The 12,475-nt window shown below is 52.7% G+C and overlaps 1 protein-coding gene across 2 annotated transcripts in view; it reads right to left on the minus strand.

The window, feature by feature from the left end:
• DAAM2 (dishevelled associated activator of morphogenesis 2) overlaps positions 1–12,475 on the minus strand; it is a 630,299-nt gene that overhangs the window by 218,797 nt on the left and 399,027 nt on the right. The window lies entirely within an intron of this gene.

The following is a 12,475-nucleotide window of genomic DNA, read 5'->3' on the forward strand; positions in this document are numbered from 1 at the left end:
CCTGCCCCCTGGTGTCACTCACTTCATTCCTCTTACCATTGGTCAACTCTCTCCTCCATCTACTACCACCCCTGGTGTCGCTCCCTTCATTCCTCTTACCATTGGTCAACTCTATCCTCCATCTACTCTCGCCTCTAGTGTCGCTCCCTTCATTCCTCTTACCATTGGTCAACTCTATCCTCCATCTACTCTCGCCTCTAGTGTCGCTCCCTTCATTCCTCTTACCATTGGTCAACTCTATCCTCCATCTACTCCCGCCTCTAGTGTCGCTCCCTTCATTCCTCTTACCATTGGTCAACTCTATCCTCCATCTACTCCCGCCTCTAGTGTCGCTCCCTTCATTCCTCTTATCATTGGTCATCTCTCTCTTCCATCTACTCCGCCCCCCCTTGTTGCTTCCTTCATTCCTACTTCCATTGGTCAACTCTCTCTCCTCCATTTACTCCCGCCCCCTGGTGTCGCTCTCGCTCTCATCCACTATCACACATCCGCCACACTCCCACTTTTTTCTAATTTCTCACCCACCATAGCTCCTTTAGTAAAATAACATGAAAAAATCAACAGTTGGCATTCTTTTTGCAAATTAAACAACAAATATGAGCATTTAAAAATCAAACCCTTTTAGAAACCATTGGTAACCGATCCTTTCTTCTGGCAGTGCAGTCCTTAATTTCTACTTTTTTTGGTTAATTTAATTTAATTACCTTCATGTAGTGGTAATGCTCCCTAGCTGACTTCCTCAGAGCATCATGGAAGGTGTCCAATAGACACCACCACATCTAAATACTTTTGGAAGGTAAACACTACAGGACTGGACCCTTCTATGTGGACATTATACACTTGTCTTTTCCTGCAGAGACGTCGGCTATCAGTCCGGGTGGACCGTCCGTTTCGGAGCTTGACCAAAACGGATTTGCATGGGTTGATCACTGTCTAGAGTGGCGCAGTGAGCAGAAACGAGACATCCTGGAATGTTCCCCCGGAGTTACTGCCCAGGAGGCGTGCTCTCTTTTCCATCCAGCTGCCATCCCTGTTGAGGATGTCTCAGTTTAGTCCAGACGTCTAGAAGCCTTTGTAGACGTCTGTCCTTCTAGGACCCCGTATCCGGCTGTCCTGCGACGCTCTACAGGTAGATAATGAAGGTGTCCATATCACCCTGGCCACTGCAGTGGAGGTTCACGGCCTGACGGTGGAAAGCCCTCCACCCCAGTCTGGGATCTGAACCCAATTAGAAGTGTTTCAGGAGAGTCTGAAAGCCAACTCTTCAGACCTGAGTCCACTCGGGGCATGACAGCAGCACATCGACAAGGTTACTGGCCCCCTGGCCAGACTCAAACTTCTCCTGCCTTCCTCCTGCGCTGTCCTTCTGCGTCATCTTCTTCAGCGCTCTATGAGAAGCGCTTTACAAATTCTCTAATGAATAAATGTCACACGTGGTACAGACTGCAGTGGCGCCGCCATTTTGCGCTGCTAGTGGACAGACTGCTTGCTGCCCTTAGCCTGCACGTGCCCCACAGTAACTGGGCTCGTGCTAACTTACTGGTCACGTGCTATTGGTCCATCGGAGTGTGCTTTTAATTATTTTCAATACATGGGTTACCACCACAAATTGTTCTGTTTTAGGTCTGGCTTGAGAGCTGTCTGCAAGACCCATTGTTACTCATTCTTAAAATATAAACCATGGACTTTGGCTCTGCCCAGAGCACTACTTCTCTCACCTCGCGCTACCGGCTGTGAAGTGTGTCATTCCGCCTCTTATGGAGTATTTTTATTGCAATACATGATGAACATATTTACAAAGATACTCGGAATCTCACACATTTCTTCTTTGTTTCATAAATGTTTTGCGTTCAGAAAGTGACTGTTTTTGTTTTCCGTGCAGCAGGTTTTTTTTAAACGTTTTTGTCAGGACTCAAAATCCATGCCTGCCCTATTGGCTTTGCCAATGTTCCTTTTAAATATTTCTCTTTGTTTCTCCACAGGAACTAATACTGGTAGCGATATGTCTGGACACTATGGCAGATGCAATATTCTCACTAACATATATATTTTTTTCCTTCTGGATTTCAGATCCGTGTGACTGTGTTATATGTCTCTCGATGCTCCTACATGTTTGAAGAAACAGGGGACCAGGTGACCTCATTCCGGAATTTGACTCAGGATCCTTCCCAGCTCTGAGTCCCAGTTTGTCAATCTATGAGTAGCAACGACGGAGTCCGAGCCAGAAGATCTTAGATTCCTATTTAAACTTTAAATGCTTTTATTTGTCCTGCTCCAATGTTGGACACTAGACGCCATCTTTGATCCGCATGACCAGCTCAGACCTTCTGGGGCTCTTACCAGAAATCATCGGCTCTTCTTCCCAGCCATAAAAACCTGGCGGCTCAAGAGACCAAACCAGCAGAAGCCGCCAGGCACAGGGCTGCTTTCGAAGGCCGGCTGACTTCCGACAGGAGCATCATTTTAGACACTACCAATGCTGACCCCACACTGAAAAACTTTAAGGAAAACAAGTGGACTTCTCACCCTAACGATTGTAGGAGATGCACAGTCTGTGAATCTACAGCAGATTCACATTGCTTAAGCCGGTGTTCTGTTAAGACCCATATATCGCCAGGGATTTGGGCTTCAGAAATCAGTCCGACACCTGTGTATGATGCTGGACACTAATTTAAGGGGTCCGTCTCCACAGCCAGAATCATTACCCTACCCCGAAGCCCTTGTAGCTCAGTCCAGCAGGCTCGGGTTTAGGGCCGGACACGGTTCTGACTCAGTCAATCCTCGCTGAGCGCACGAACCCGGCCAAGGTCGGTTTAATAATTATTAAAAGTAATAACGTTCAGGGTGAAACATACTCCGGGCCCCGGGCCAGGAGGCCGGGCTCTGGGGTGCTAATACCGAGAGATTAAAGCGCCGGCTCGGTTTCTGTTCACCTGCGCCCGGCCCAGGGCCCCGGCTCCGGTGCCAGCGACCCCTCTGGCCCGGCACCAAGCGCAATGTTTTCCCTTCCCCGGGGCAGCTGTGTGAAGCTGTCACCGGACACCGGCGGGGAACAGGCTACAGCGGCCGCCACACATCGCTGACTCAGCAGCCTGGGAGGAAAGGGCCACGGCGGCGAGAACTGGGAAGCCGCGCGAGCTTTGAAAAATAGAACCAAACTCCTACCCCCTTTTGGTGAGGAACAGATTTAAAAAACATTTTCTAAACATACACAGGTTCAGCTCTTAGGGAGGCCTAACCCGTGGTGAAAAGTTCAACTTTCCCTGACTTTAATGGGTGTATTTACTGGCAGGACAGATGTTTGCCCTGTTTCAGTAAAGTGCTTCAGTCGGCGCTGCCCACACCTCATTGTTTAGGGTGTGCTCAGCTACCCCAACCATTTTGAGTGACTATGGAGCGGCCAAGACAACGCTTTGCTAGTGCTGGGATGCCCTAGGGTAGCTCTGCGCGCTACAAATGCTGAATAATTTGAACACAGCGAACAATTCTAATGGTTGTAGGGCAAGCAATCAGAACTGCCGAAACACTGATTGGATGTCCTTCGACCAATTAAAATTGGTCCCTGTTTTAAAGCCACTGTGATTGAGAGGTGGAAGGCGCATAAGAACAGCTAGGGCACTCCCGCTTCCATGGACCACCTTTACTGCACCGGTGGCGACAGCGGGAACTCTCACAGCAGGCCACGAAGCTTTGCCAATCCCTACCCTACCTTTTGCAGGGTCTCCAGCTCCCCTGAAATTGGTAGCAGATCCCCAAAAATGTCAGTATTTTAGCACGCGCTGACCAAACACTGCTTTAGGGCAGGTCATTTAAAGTTTGGCCTGATTCTACTTTTACTATTATTCTGGAGAGACTCTCTCATGCTCACCCCTGAAGCCGAGGGGAGCTCCTAAGCTTTTCATAAGTGGAGGCGCACCATGAGCCTTCCAGCCACCGTCCACACGTCTTCCAGCCGTCCATCACATCCAGGTGCTGCCTCAGAGGCCAAGAGAGAGACAAGTGGAAAGAGTGTTGATGTTCAGCAACAACACTACCCCTTAGAACAACACCTGATGGCCCGCTGAACTCAGAACCATTCCCACACGGACGGACCATACCTGCAACGTCGGCATCATCCTGGACAGCAAACTCATCATGAAACGACAGATCAACGCAGTCTCCTCCTCCTGCTTCCACAACATCCTCATATTCCGAAGAATCTTCAAATGACTCCCCATCGGCACGAGGAAAACCGCCGCTCAAGCCCTTATCACCAGCTGGCTGGACTACGGCAACGCACTGTGAGCAGGAACCGCCACCGAACTCATGAGGAGACTCCAGACGATAGAGAACTCAGCGGCCATATTCATCCTTAACCTGCCCAAATGGACCCACATCACTCCACGCCGGAGGAACCTCCAATGGCTCCCTGTACAGAAAATATGTCAATTCAAGACATTGACACACGCCTGGAACGGCCTTCCCCTCCACCTCCAGACATCACCCTCGCTGACGGAATTCAGGAAGAGACTCAAGACCTGGCTTTTGGACTGAACCCGGGACCTGCATACCCTCACGGGAGATTAGCAGCGCTTTACAAATACTGATTGATTGATTGATTGATTGAGAGTGCACCTTGGACAGCACCATCAACGCCCTCCCACCAACCGTTGTCGTCAGCGTGGTGGGCTTCAGCAGCCCTAGCAACGTGCAGTGCTGACACTGGGCACTGCCAACAGACCACAGTGAATAGGCTACCAGTCAGAAGGTTAGAAGAAGTGAAGGGTGGATGACTGAATTCACCTCAACCACTGTGGCCTCATCCCTGTCCATCATTGTTTGCACACCATGCCACCTCGGATTAGACCCAAACATATTCAAATCAGTCTCGCTGCGCCTCTCAAAGAAGGTGGCACACACTGCGGGCCAGGGCATGGTGAGGGAAGATTGGGCCTATCAGAGCCTGGGCGGGCACTGTCACTTGCCGCTGCTGCCAAGATAAGTAAATTCAGAAGTTAAAAAGTGAAACTAGATTGTGGGTACTATCATTTGAGGAGTATAATACTCCTGCCAGTCCAGGATGTCATGAATAATCCACATTTGTAAAGCACAAACAATCACCCGTAAGGGTCTCTAGGTGCTGGGGGCCGTCGGGAAGATCAAGCAAGCTATTGCCCAGAGTCACATGGTGCTGGGCTAATCGAACCGTGATCCCCAGATTCTGAAGTCAGTCGCCCTGGCCGCGGTGCCACACCTCTTCCCTAATGAATCACATTTCTAAATAAGTTAATAAACCTAGGAGGCTTTGGAGAGAACAGTGTCCATTGGTTGAGGGGTTGGATGGGCAGGCAGGGTGGGCAGGTTGGCCCACGGAGGCATTGCGTGTTCCACACTAGCTGCCTTTGGGGAGATCTTGTGGAGTCCAGGCACCAGTGACCAGTGTGGAAAATGGCCTTGTGCAGCATGTCTCTCTATGTCACAGTTCATGTGATGTACTTATACACTCCTAATTCTAGTAATAACGGACACATGGTCCAATCTGGCCTTTTTAGATGACCCACTGTGGGTTACAGCTGTGGTCCGTTTTTTTTTTATTGAATCCTTCCAGTGGTGACCCCGCGTCTCTCAACTTGTGACATGACTGGGTGATGAGATGACATCTGTAACGAGTTACACCAGTACCACCGAACCCAAACTTATAGAACCTAAAGACATTTTTTTCAAATGATGTAATTTCTGTTTACATTATCGGTGGTTTATCTTATGATGTCATTTCCTGTAATGTGAACAGGCTCGGAGTTCATATGCTATCACTTGTTCTGATGTTATCGATTCAGCTCTATAGGAAACCACCCAAATGGACTTTGGGACCATTCATAATACAGCTGTTTTATCGCCTACTTGGTTATGTATGTTTCAGTTCCCCCAAGTACGGGCTTGGCTGACCCACTGCAGACTGCACTGACCACTGCCACCTGCCCAGGTGTGAACCAAACAGTCCAGGTTTGGGCTGCGCTCCACACTTCCGGTGCCTTAGCTTGCTTTTCATGGGGACAACTTCCGCTGGCGCAGGTGAAAAGTCTAAAACTGTTCTTCGAAAAGTATCAACCATTCCTAGAGGATTTCCACCCTGGAGTCCTGAGTGACAGCAAAAGCGACACCATCTGTGCTTTCCTTTCACCAGAGAAGCTCCCTGTGAGTTACAGAGGTGGTTTCCAAATTGCATGGAATCACCAGAATCAGGGACTAGTGTGGGTTAAGAGACACCCCTTTCCGAAGGCATAAGACACCCTAAGGAGCTTGAATTTGGGGTGCAAAAAGCCTGTTGCTGAATGCATGAGATGACTCAGAAATGGGTGAGTGTGGCTTGCAAAATATCAATTTCTAAGAGCAAATGTTGCCCTCCAATAGGAAAAGTCCAGGTTGCAAAATACCAGTTTCTGTGTGCGAGAGACGCCCCTCTGGAGGGTGAGTGCGGGCTAAGGGTACCTTGTTACTGATGGCACAAGATGCCCCTGTGTGGAGGGTGAGTGCAGGCTAAGGGTACCTTGTTACTGATGGCACAAGATGCCCCTGTGTGGAGGGTGAGTGCAGGCTAAGGGTACCTTGTTACTGATGGCACAAGATGCCCCTGTGTGGAGGGTGAGTGCGGGTTAAGGGTAGCCTGTTACTAACGGCACAAGCACACTCTGTGTGGAGGGTGAGTGCGGGTTAAGGGTAGCCTGTTACTAACGGCACAAGCACACTCTGAGTGGAGGGTGAGTGCGGGTTAAGGGTAGCCTGTTACTAACGGCACAAGCACACTCTGTGTGGAGGGTGAGTGCGGGTTAAGGGTAGCCTGTTACTAATGGCACAAGCACACTCTGTGTGGAGGGTGAGTGCGGGTTAAGGGTAGTCTGTTACAGATGGCACAAGATGCCCCCTGTGCAGAGGGTGAGTGCGAGTTAAGGGTAGTCTCTTACAGATGGCACAACATGCCCCCTGTGCAGAGGGTGAGTGCGAGTTAAGGATAGCCTGTTTCTAACGGCACAAGCACACTCTGTGTGGAGGGTGAGTGCGGGTTAAGGATAGCCTGTTAATGATTACATAAGATGCCACCTGTGTGGAGGGTGAGTGCGGGTTATGGGAAGCCTGTTACTGAGTGCCCAAGATGCCCCTGTGTGGAGGGTGAGTGTGGGTTAAGGGTAGCCTGTTACTGATTGCACAAGATGCCCCGTGTGCAGAGGGTGAGTGTGGGCAAAGGGTAGCCTGTTACTGACTGCCCAAGATGCCCCATGTGTGGAGGGTGAGTGCGGGTTAAGGATAACCTGTTACTGATGGCACAAGATGCCCCCTGTGCAGAGGGTGAGTGCGGGTTAAGGGTAGCCTGTTACTAACGGCACAAAATGCCTCCAGTACAGAGGGTGAGTGTGCGTTAAGGGTAGCCTGTTACTGATTGCACAAGATGCCCCCTATGAGGAGGGTGAGTGCAGGTTAAGGGTAGCCTGTTACTGATTGCACCAGATGCCTCCTGTACAGAGGGTGAGTGCGGGTTAAGGGAAGGCTGTTACTGATTGCACAAACACACTCTGTGTGGAGGGTGAGTGCGGGTCAAGGGTAGCTTGTTACTAACGGCACAAGATGCCACCAATGTGGAGGGTGAGTATGGGGTTAAGGGTAGTTTGTTACTGATGGCACAAGCACACTCTGTGTGGAGGGTGAGTGCGGGTTAAGGGTATCCTGTTACTGATGGTACAAGATGCCCCCTGTGCAGAGGGTGAGTGCGGGTTAAGGGTAGCCTGTTACTAACGGCACAAAATGCCTCCAGTACAGAGGGTGAGTGTGTGTTAAGGGTAGCCTGTTACTGATGGCACAAGATGCCCCCTGTGCAGAGGGTGAGTGCGGGTTATGGGAAGCCTGTTACTGATTGCATAAGATGCCCCATGTGCAGAGGGTGAGTGTGGGTTAAGGGTAGCCTGTTACTGATTGCACAAGCACACTCTGTGTGGAGGGTGAGTGCGGGTCAAGGGTAGCCTGTTACTAATGGCACAAAATGCCTCCAGTACAGAGGGTGAGTGTGTGGGTTAAGGATAGCCTGTTACTGATGGCACAAGATGCCCCCTGTGCAGAGGGTGCGTGCGGGTTATGGGAAGCCTGTTACTGATTGCATAAGATGCCCCATGTGCAGAGGGTGAGTGTGGGTTAAGGGTAGCCTGTTACTAATTGCACAAGCACACTCTGTGTGGAGGGTGAGTGCGGGTCAAGGGTAGCCTGTTACTAACGGCACAAGATGCCACCTGTGTGGAGGGTGAGTGTGGGTTAAGGGTAGCCTGTTGCTGATGGCACAAGCACACTCTGTGTGGAGGGGTGAGTGCGGGTTAAAGATAGCCTGTTACTGATTGCACACGATGCCCCTGTGTGGAGGGTGAGTGTGGGTTAAGGATAGCCTGTTACTGATGGCACAAGATGCCCCCTGTGCAGAGGGTGAGTGCGGGTTATGGGAAGCCTGGTACTGATTGCATAAGATGCCCCATGTGCAGAGGGTGAGTGTGGGTTAAGGGTAGCCTGTTACTAATTGCACAAGCACACTCTGTGTGGCGGGTGAGTGTGGGTCAAGGGTAGCCTGTTACTAACGGCACAAGATGCCACCTGTGTGGAAGGTGAGTGTGGGTTAAGGGTAGCCTGTTACTAACGGCACAAGCACACTCTGTGTGGAAGGTGAGTGCGGGTTAAGGATAGCCTGTTAATGATTACATAAGATGCCACCTGTGTGGAGGGTGAGTGCGGGTTATGGGAAGCCTGTTACTGAGTGCCCAAGATGCCCCTGTGTGGAGGGTGAGTGTGGGTTAAGGGTAGCCTGTTACTGATTGCACAAGATGCCCCGTGTGCAGAGGGTGAGTGTGGGCAAAGGGTAGCCTGTTACTGACTGCCCAAGATGCCCCATGTGTGGAGGGTGAGTGCGGGTTAAGGATAACCTGTTACTGATGGCACAAGATGCCCCCTGTGCAGAGGGTGAGTGCGGGTTAAGGGTAGCCTGTTACTAACGGCACAAAATGCCTCCAGTACAGAGGGTGAGTGTGGGTTAAGGGTAGCCTGTTACTGATTGCACAAGATGCCCCCTATGAGGAGGGTGAGTGCGGGTTAAGGGAAGGCTGTTACTGATTGCACAAGCACACTCTGTGTGGAGGGTGAGTGCGGGTCAAGGGTAGCTTGTTACTAACGGCACAAGACGCCACCAGTGTGGAGGGTGAGTGTGGGTTAAGGGTAGTCTGCTACTGATGGCACAAGCACACTCTGTGTGGAGGGTGAGTGCGGGTTAAGGGTATCCTGTTACTGATGGTACAAGATGCCCCCTGTGCAGAGGGTGAGTGCGGGTTAAGGGTAGCCTGTTACTAACGGCACAAAATGCCTCCAGTACAGAGGGTGAGTGTGTGTTAAGGGTAGCCTGTTACTGATGGCACAAGATGCCCCCTGTGCAGAGGGTGAGTGCGGGTTATGGGAAGCCTGTTACTGATTGCATACGATGCCCCATGTGCAGAGGGTGAGTGTGGGTTAAGGGTAGCCTGTTACTGATTGCACAAGCACACTCTGTGTGGAGGGTGAGTGCGGGTCAAGGGTAGTGTTGGACAGGCCACATGAAGGGCTTGCTCCCTCCCCGCATGACAGGGCCCGAGCCCCGGCCCTCCAGGTGTTACCCACAGAAACAACCCGCACCCCGTGTCATACGGGACTCCTGCCCCCGGACATCTCTGTATCATGGGGCCGAACCACTACCGGCTTCCTCGCCCGGCCCGGCCGCCATCTTTGACACTGCACCACGAGGCCGCGTGGCCTCAGCTCGACCCTAACCCTGGGCCTGGCCAGGCCCCGACATCCCGGCACCACCATCCACCCAGGAGGTGAACGGACCACTTGGCAGGTCGATGGGAGAAAGAAGTGTCGATGGCTCTTCCCCGCCAGGTGCCGATCGCCCCCCCAGCTCCCCCGGGCGCTGGCTCCACCCCCCTGCTGGGTGTCTGGACTCCCTCACCCCGGACCTCCCGGCCTCCAAGTGCGAGGGGCCGAACATCAAAGGGCGCCAGACCTATAACTGGGGCAGCTCCAGAGCAGGAAGGCAGTTGTATCCTGGAGTCGAGAGACACCGAGAAGAACTCATCCCTGACGGACTACCGGCGCTGCCGTAGCCCTGCCTTGTGAACTATCACTCTGCCTGCTGGCGCTGCCGTGGCCTTCTGCATCCTCCATCCTCGTCGGGACCTGCTGGCGCTGCCGCGGACCGTTGTAACCACCACCTTCATTGGGACCTGCTGGCGCTGCCGCGGCCCGTTGTAACCACCACCTTCATTGGGACCTGCTGGCGCTGCCGCGGACCGTGTAACGACCACCTTCACCGGGACCTGCTGGCGCTGCCGCGGCCCGTCCAACTAGAACACCGAGCTCGAGGATTGTGAGCTATTCATCATTTCATCGCATCTACCAGATTGGTAACAAGACTGTCCCGCTACCCCCTTTCCCAACCAAGAGACTAGAATCGAGGGGACCCCTGAGTCCTGACCTCCTTGTACCATTCTATCGTACCTAAAGATTGCTTATAAATAACGTTAAAACCTATCTTTGTGTGGTGTACATCTGTGGGGGGGAAGTTACTCGTCTGTACGATCGCTGGAGACGGCTCTCCCCGGAGACCTCTCCCCTTGTCCTCGGCCGACCCTCCCGGTCCGTCTAACATTGGTGGCCAGCGGCGCGATCCGAATCAACGCGTAATCGTACAGAGAGTAGCTCACCCCACGACAAAACCACGATGTCAACCAAAGAGAGCGGATCCACCGAGAAATTCCAGATGGAGAAATTGGAAGAGTACAGCCATCGTGAATTGAAACAATTCTGCATTGAACTAGGCATTGCTACCACCGGCCTGAGTACCAAAGACGATTTCAAGCACGCCATTGAGTCGTGGGCAGAAACCGGGGCCGCCAGATCCCCGGACCAAAACATTACAGCATCAGAGAGGAACACCACGGCTCCCGAAGAGCGAAGAACGGGCCTCTCGCAGGAAGAGATCCAAGAGAGAGAAAAAAACAGACTACATGAGTTAGAAATGGCACGGCTCAAAATGGACGGTGAACTAAAATTAGCCGAACAAAAACTGAACCTAGAGCATCTGCGGCTCCGAGAAGAACGGGAAGAAAAACAGAGGCAGAGAGAGCTCGAAGAAAAGAGATTAGCATACGAACACGAGCGCAAACTGGCAGAGATAGACCTACGGAAGCAGAACAAAGAACTGGAGGTGCCCGAGCGACCACGCACCCCGGGAGCGACAGAAAAGAAAGTCCACATCCCCAAGGATGTCGTTCGAGAGTATGTCCGAGAAGACGACATACAACAGTGGTTCAAGGCCTACGAGATCGCCATGACCTCCCACCGGATCGATCGAAGTGACTGGGGAGCCGGTCTATGGGGGAGGTTCGTCAATGAAGGCCGCGATGCCCTGTTACAGCTCCCAGACCACCTGATGTCATCCTATGACCACATGAAGGCTGCCCTCCTCACCCGATATGGGCTCACACCCGAAATGTACCGCCAGAGGTTCCGAGACTGCACCCGGATCCCGGGTACAACTTGGGTGGAATATGTCAACTATTTCAGCCGAGCCTTCGAGGGTTGGATCAAGGGAAGCCACGTAACGACCTACGAGCAACTTTTTAATCTCATGGTGTGGGAGCACCTCTCTAACAACTGCTTCGTCGAGCTCAGGCAGCACCTCCTCGACAGTAAATTGACTGACCCACGGCAACTCGCCGCCGAAGCTGACCGTTGGGAAAGCACCCGAGTGGGCCGGAGAGGGCCGCACGAACAGAACCGGAACAACCAAGGTCAGCACCGTCCCCGAGGAGGAGGAGGAGGCCAGGGACGAGGAAGAGACACCGTCCCGGCCGCTCCCGCTGCCAGCACCCCGCCCCCGGCCAGCCGGGGCAACCCCCCGATGCGCGCGGGGCTCCGAGCCAATGTCACGTGCCACCGATGCCAGCGAGTCGGCCACTACGCCAATGACCCGAACTGTCCACAGAACCAAACCCCGAGACCCCGCCAGGTAGCTGCCGCCGCCCTGGGGGGAGAACAAATCTCCGAAGAACAGGAAGAATACGAGCAGGGTCAACAAGAGTGGGAACCGGCCGCCATGGTTCTAGCGTGCCTAGGGGGAAGAGACATGGTCCCGCGGGCTCCCCTACCCGCCAACACCAGGAAATATAGTCAGTGGGTGAACATTAATGGACGCCGGGCCGAGGCACTACGTGACACGGGGGCCAGTGTGACGGCCGTCCGCTGTCACCTGGTAAAACCAGAGCAGATCCTGCCGAACATTCTCTGCCCGTCCGTTCAGCCGACAATTCGGAGAGTCTATGTCGGATGGCCTGCGTCCCCTTCGAATGGGGAGGAGTCTCCGGCATGTTGAAGGTGACGGTCTGAGATGATGCCCCCGTGGACTGTCTCCTGGGGAATGATCTAGAGAGTTCCC

This window comes from Triturus cristatus, chromosome 6 (assembly GCF_964204655.1).
Source record: "Triturus cristatus chromosome 6, aTriCri1.1, whole genome shotgun sequence".
Taxonomy (NCBI): domain Eukaryota; kingdom Metazoa; phylum Chordata; class Amphibia; order Caudata; family Salamandridae; genus Triturus; species Triturus cristatus.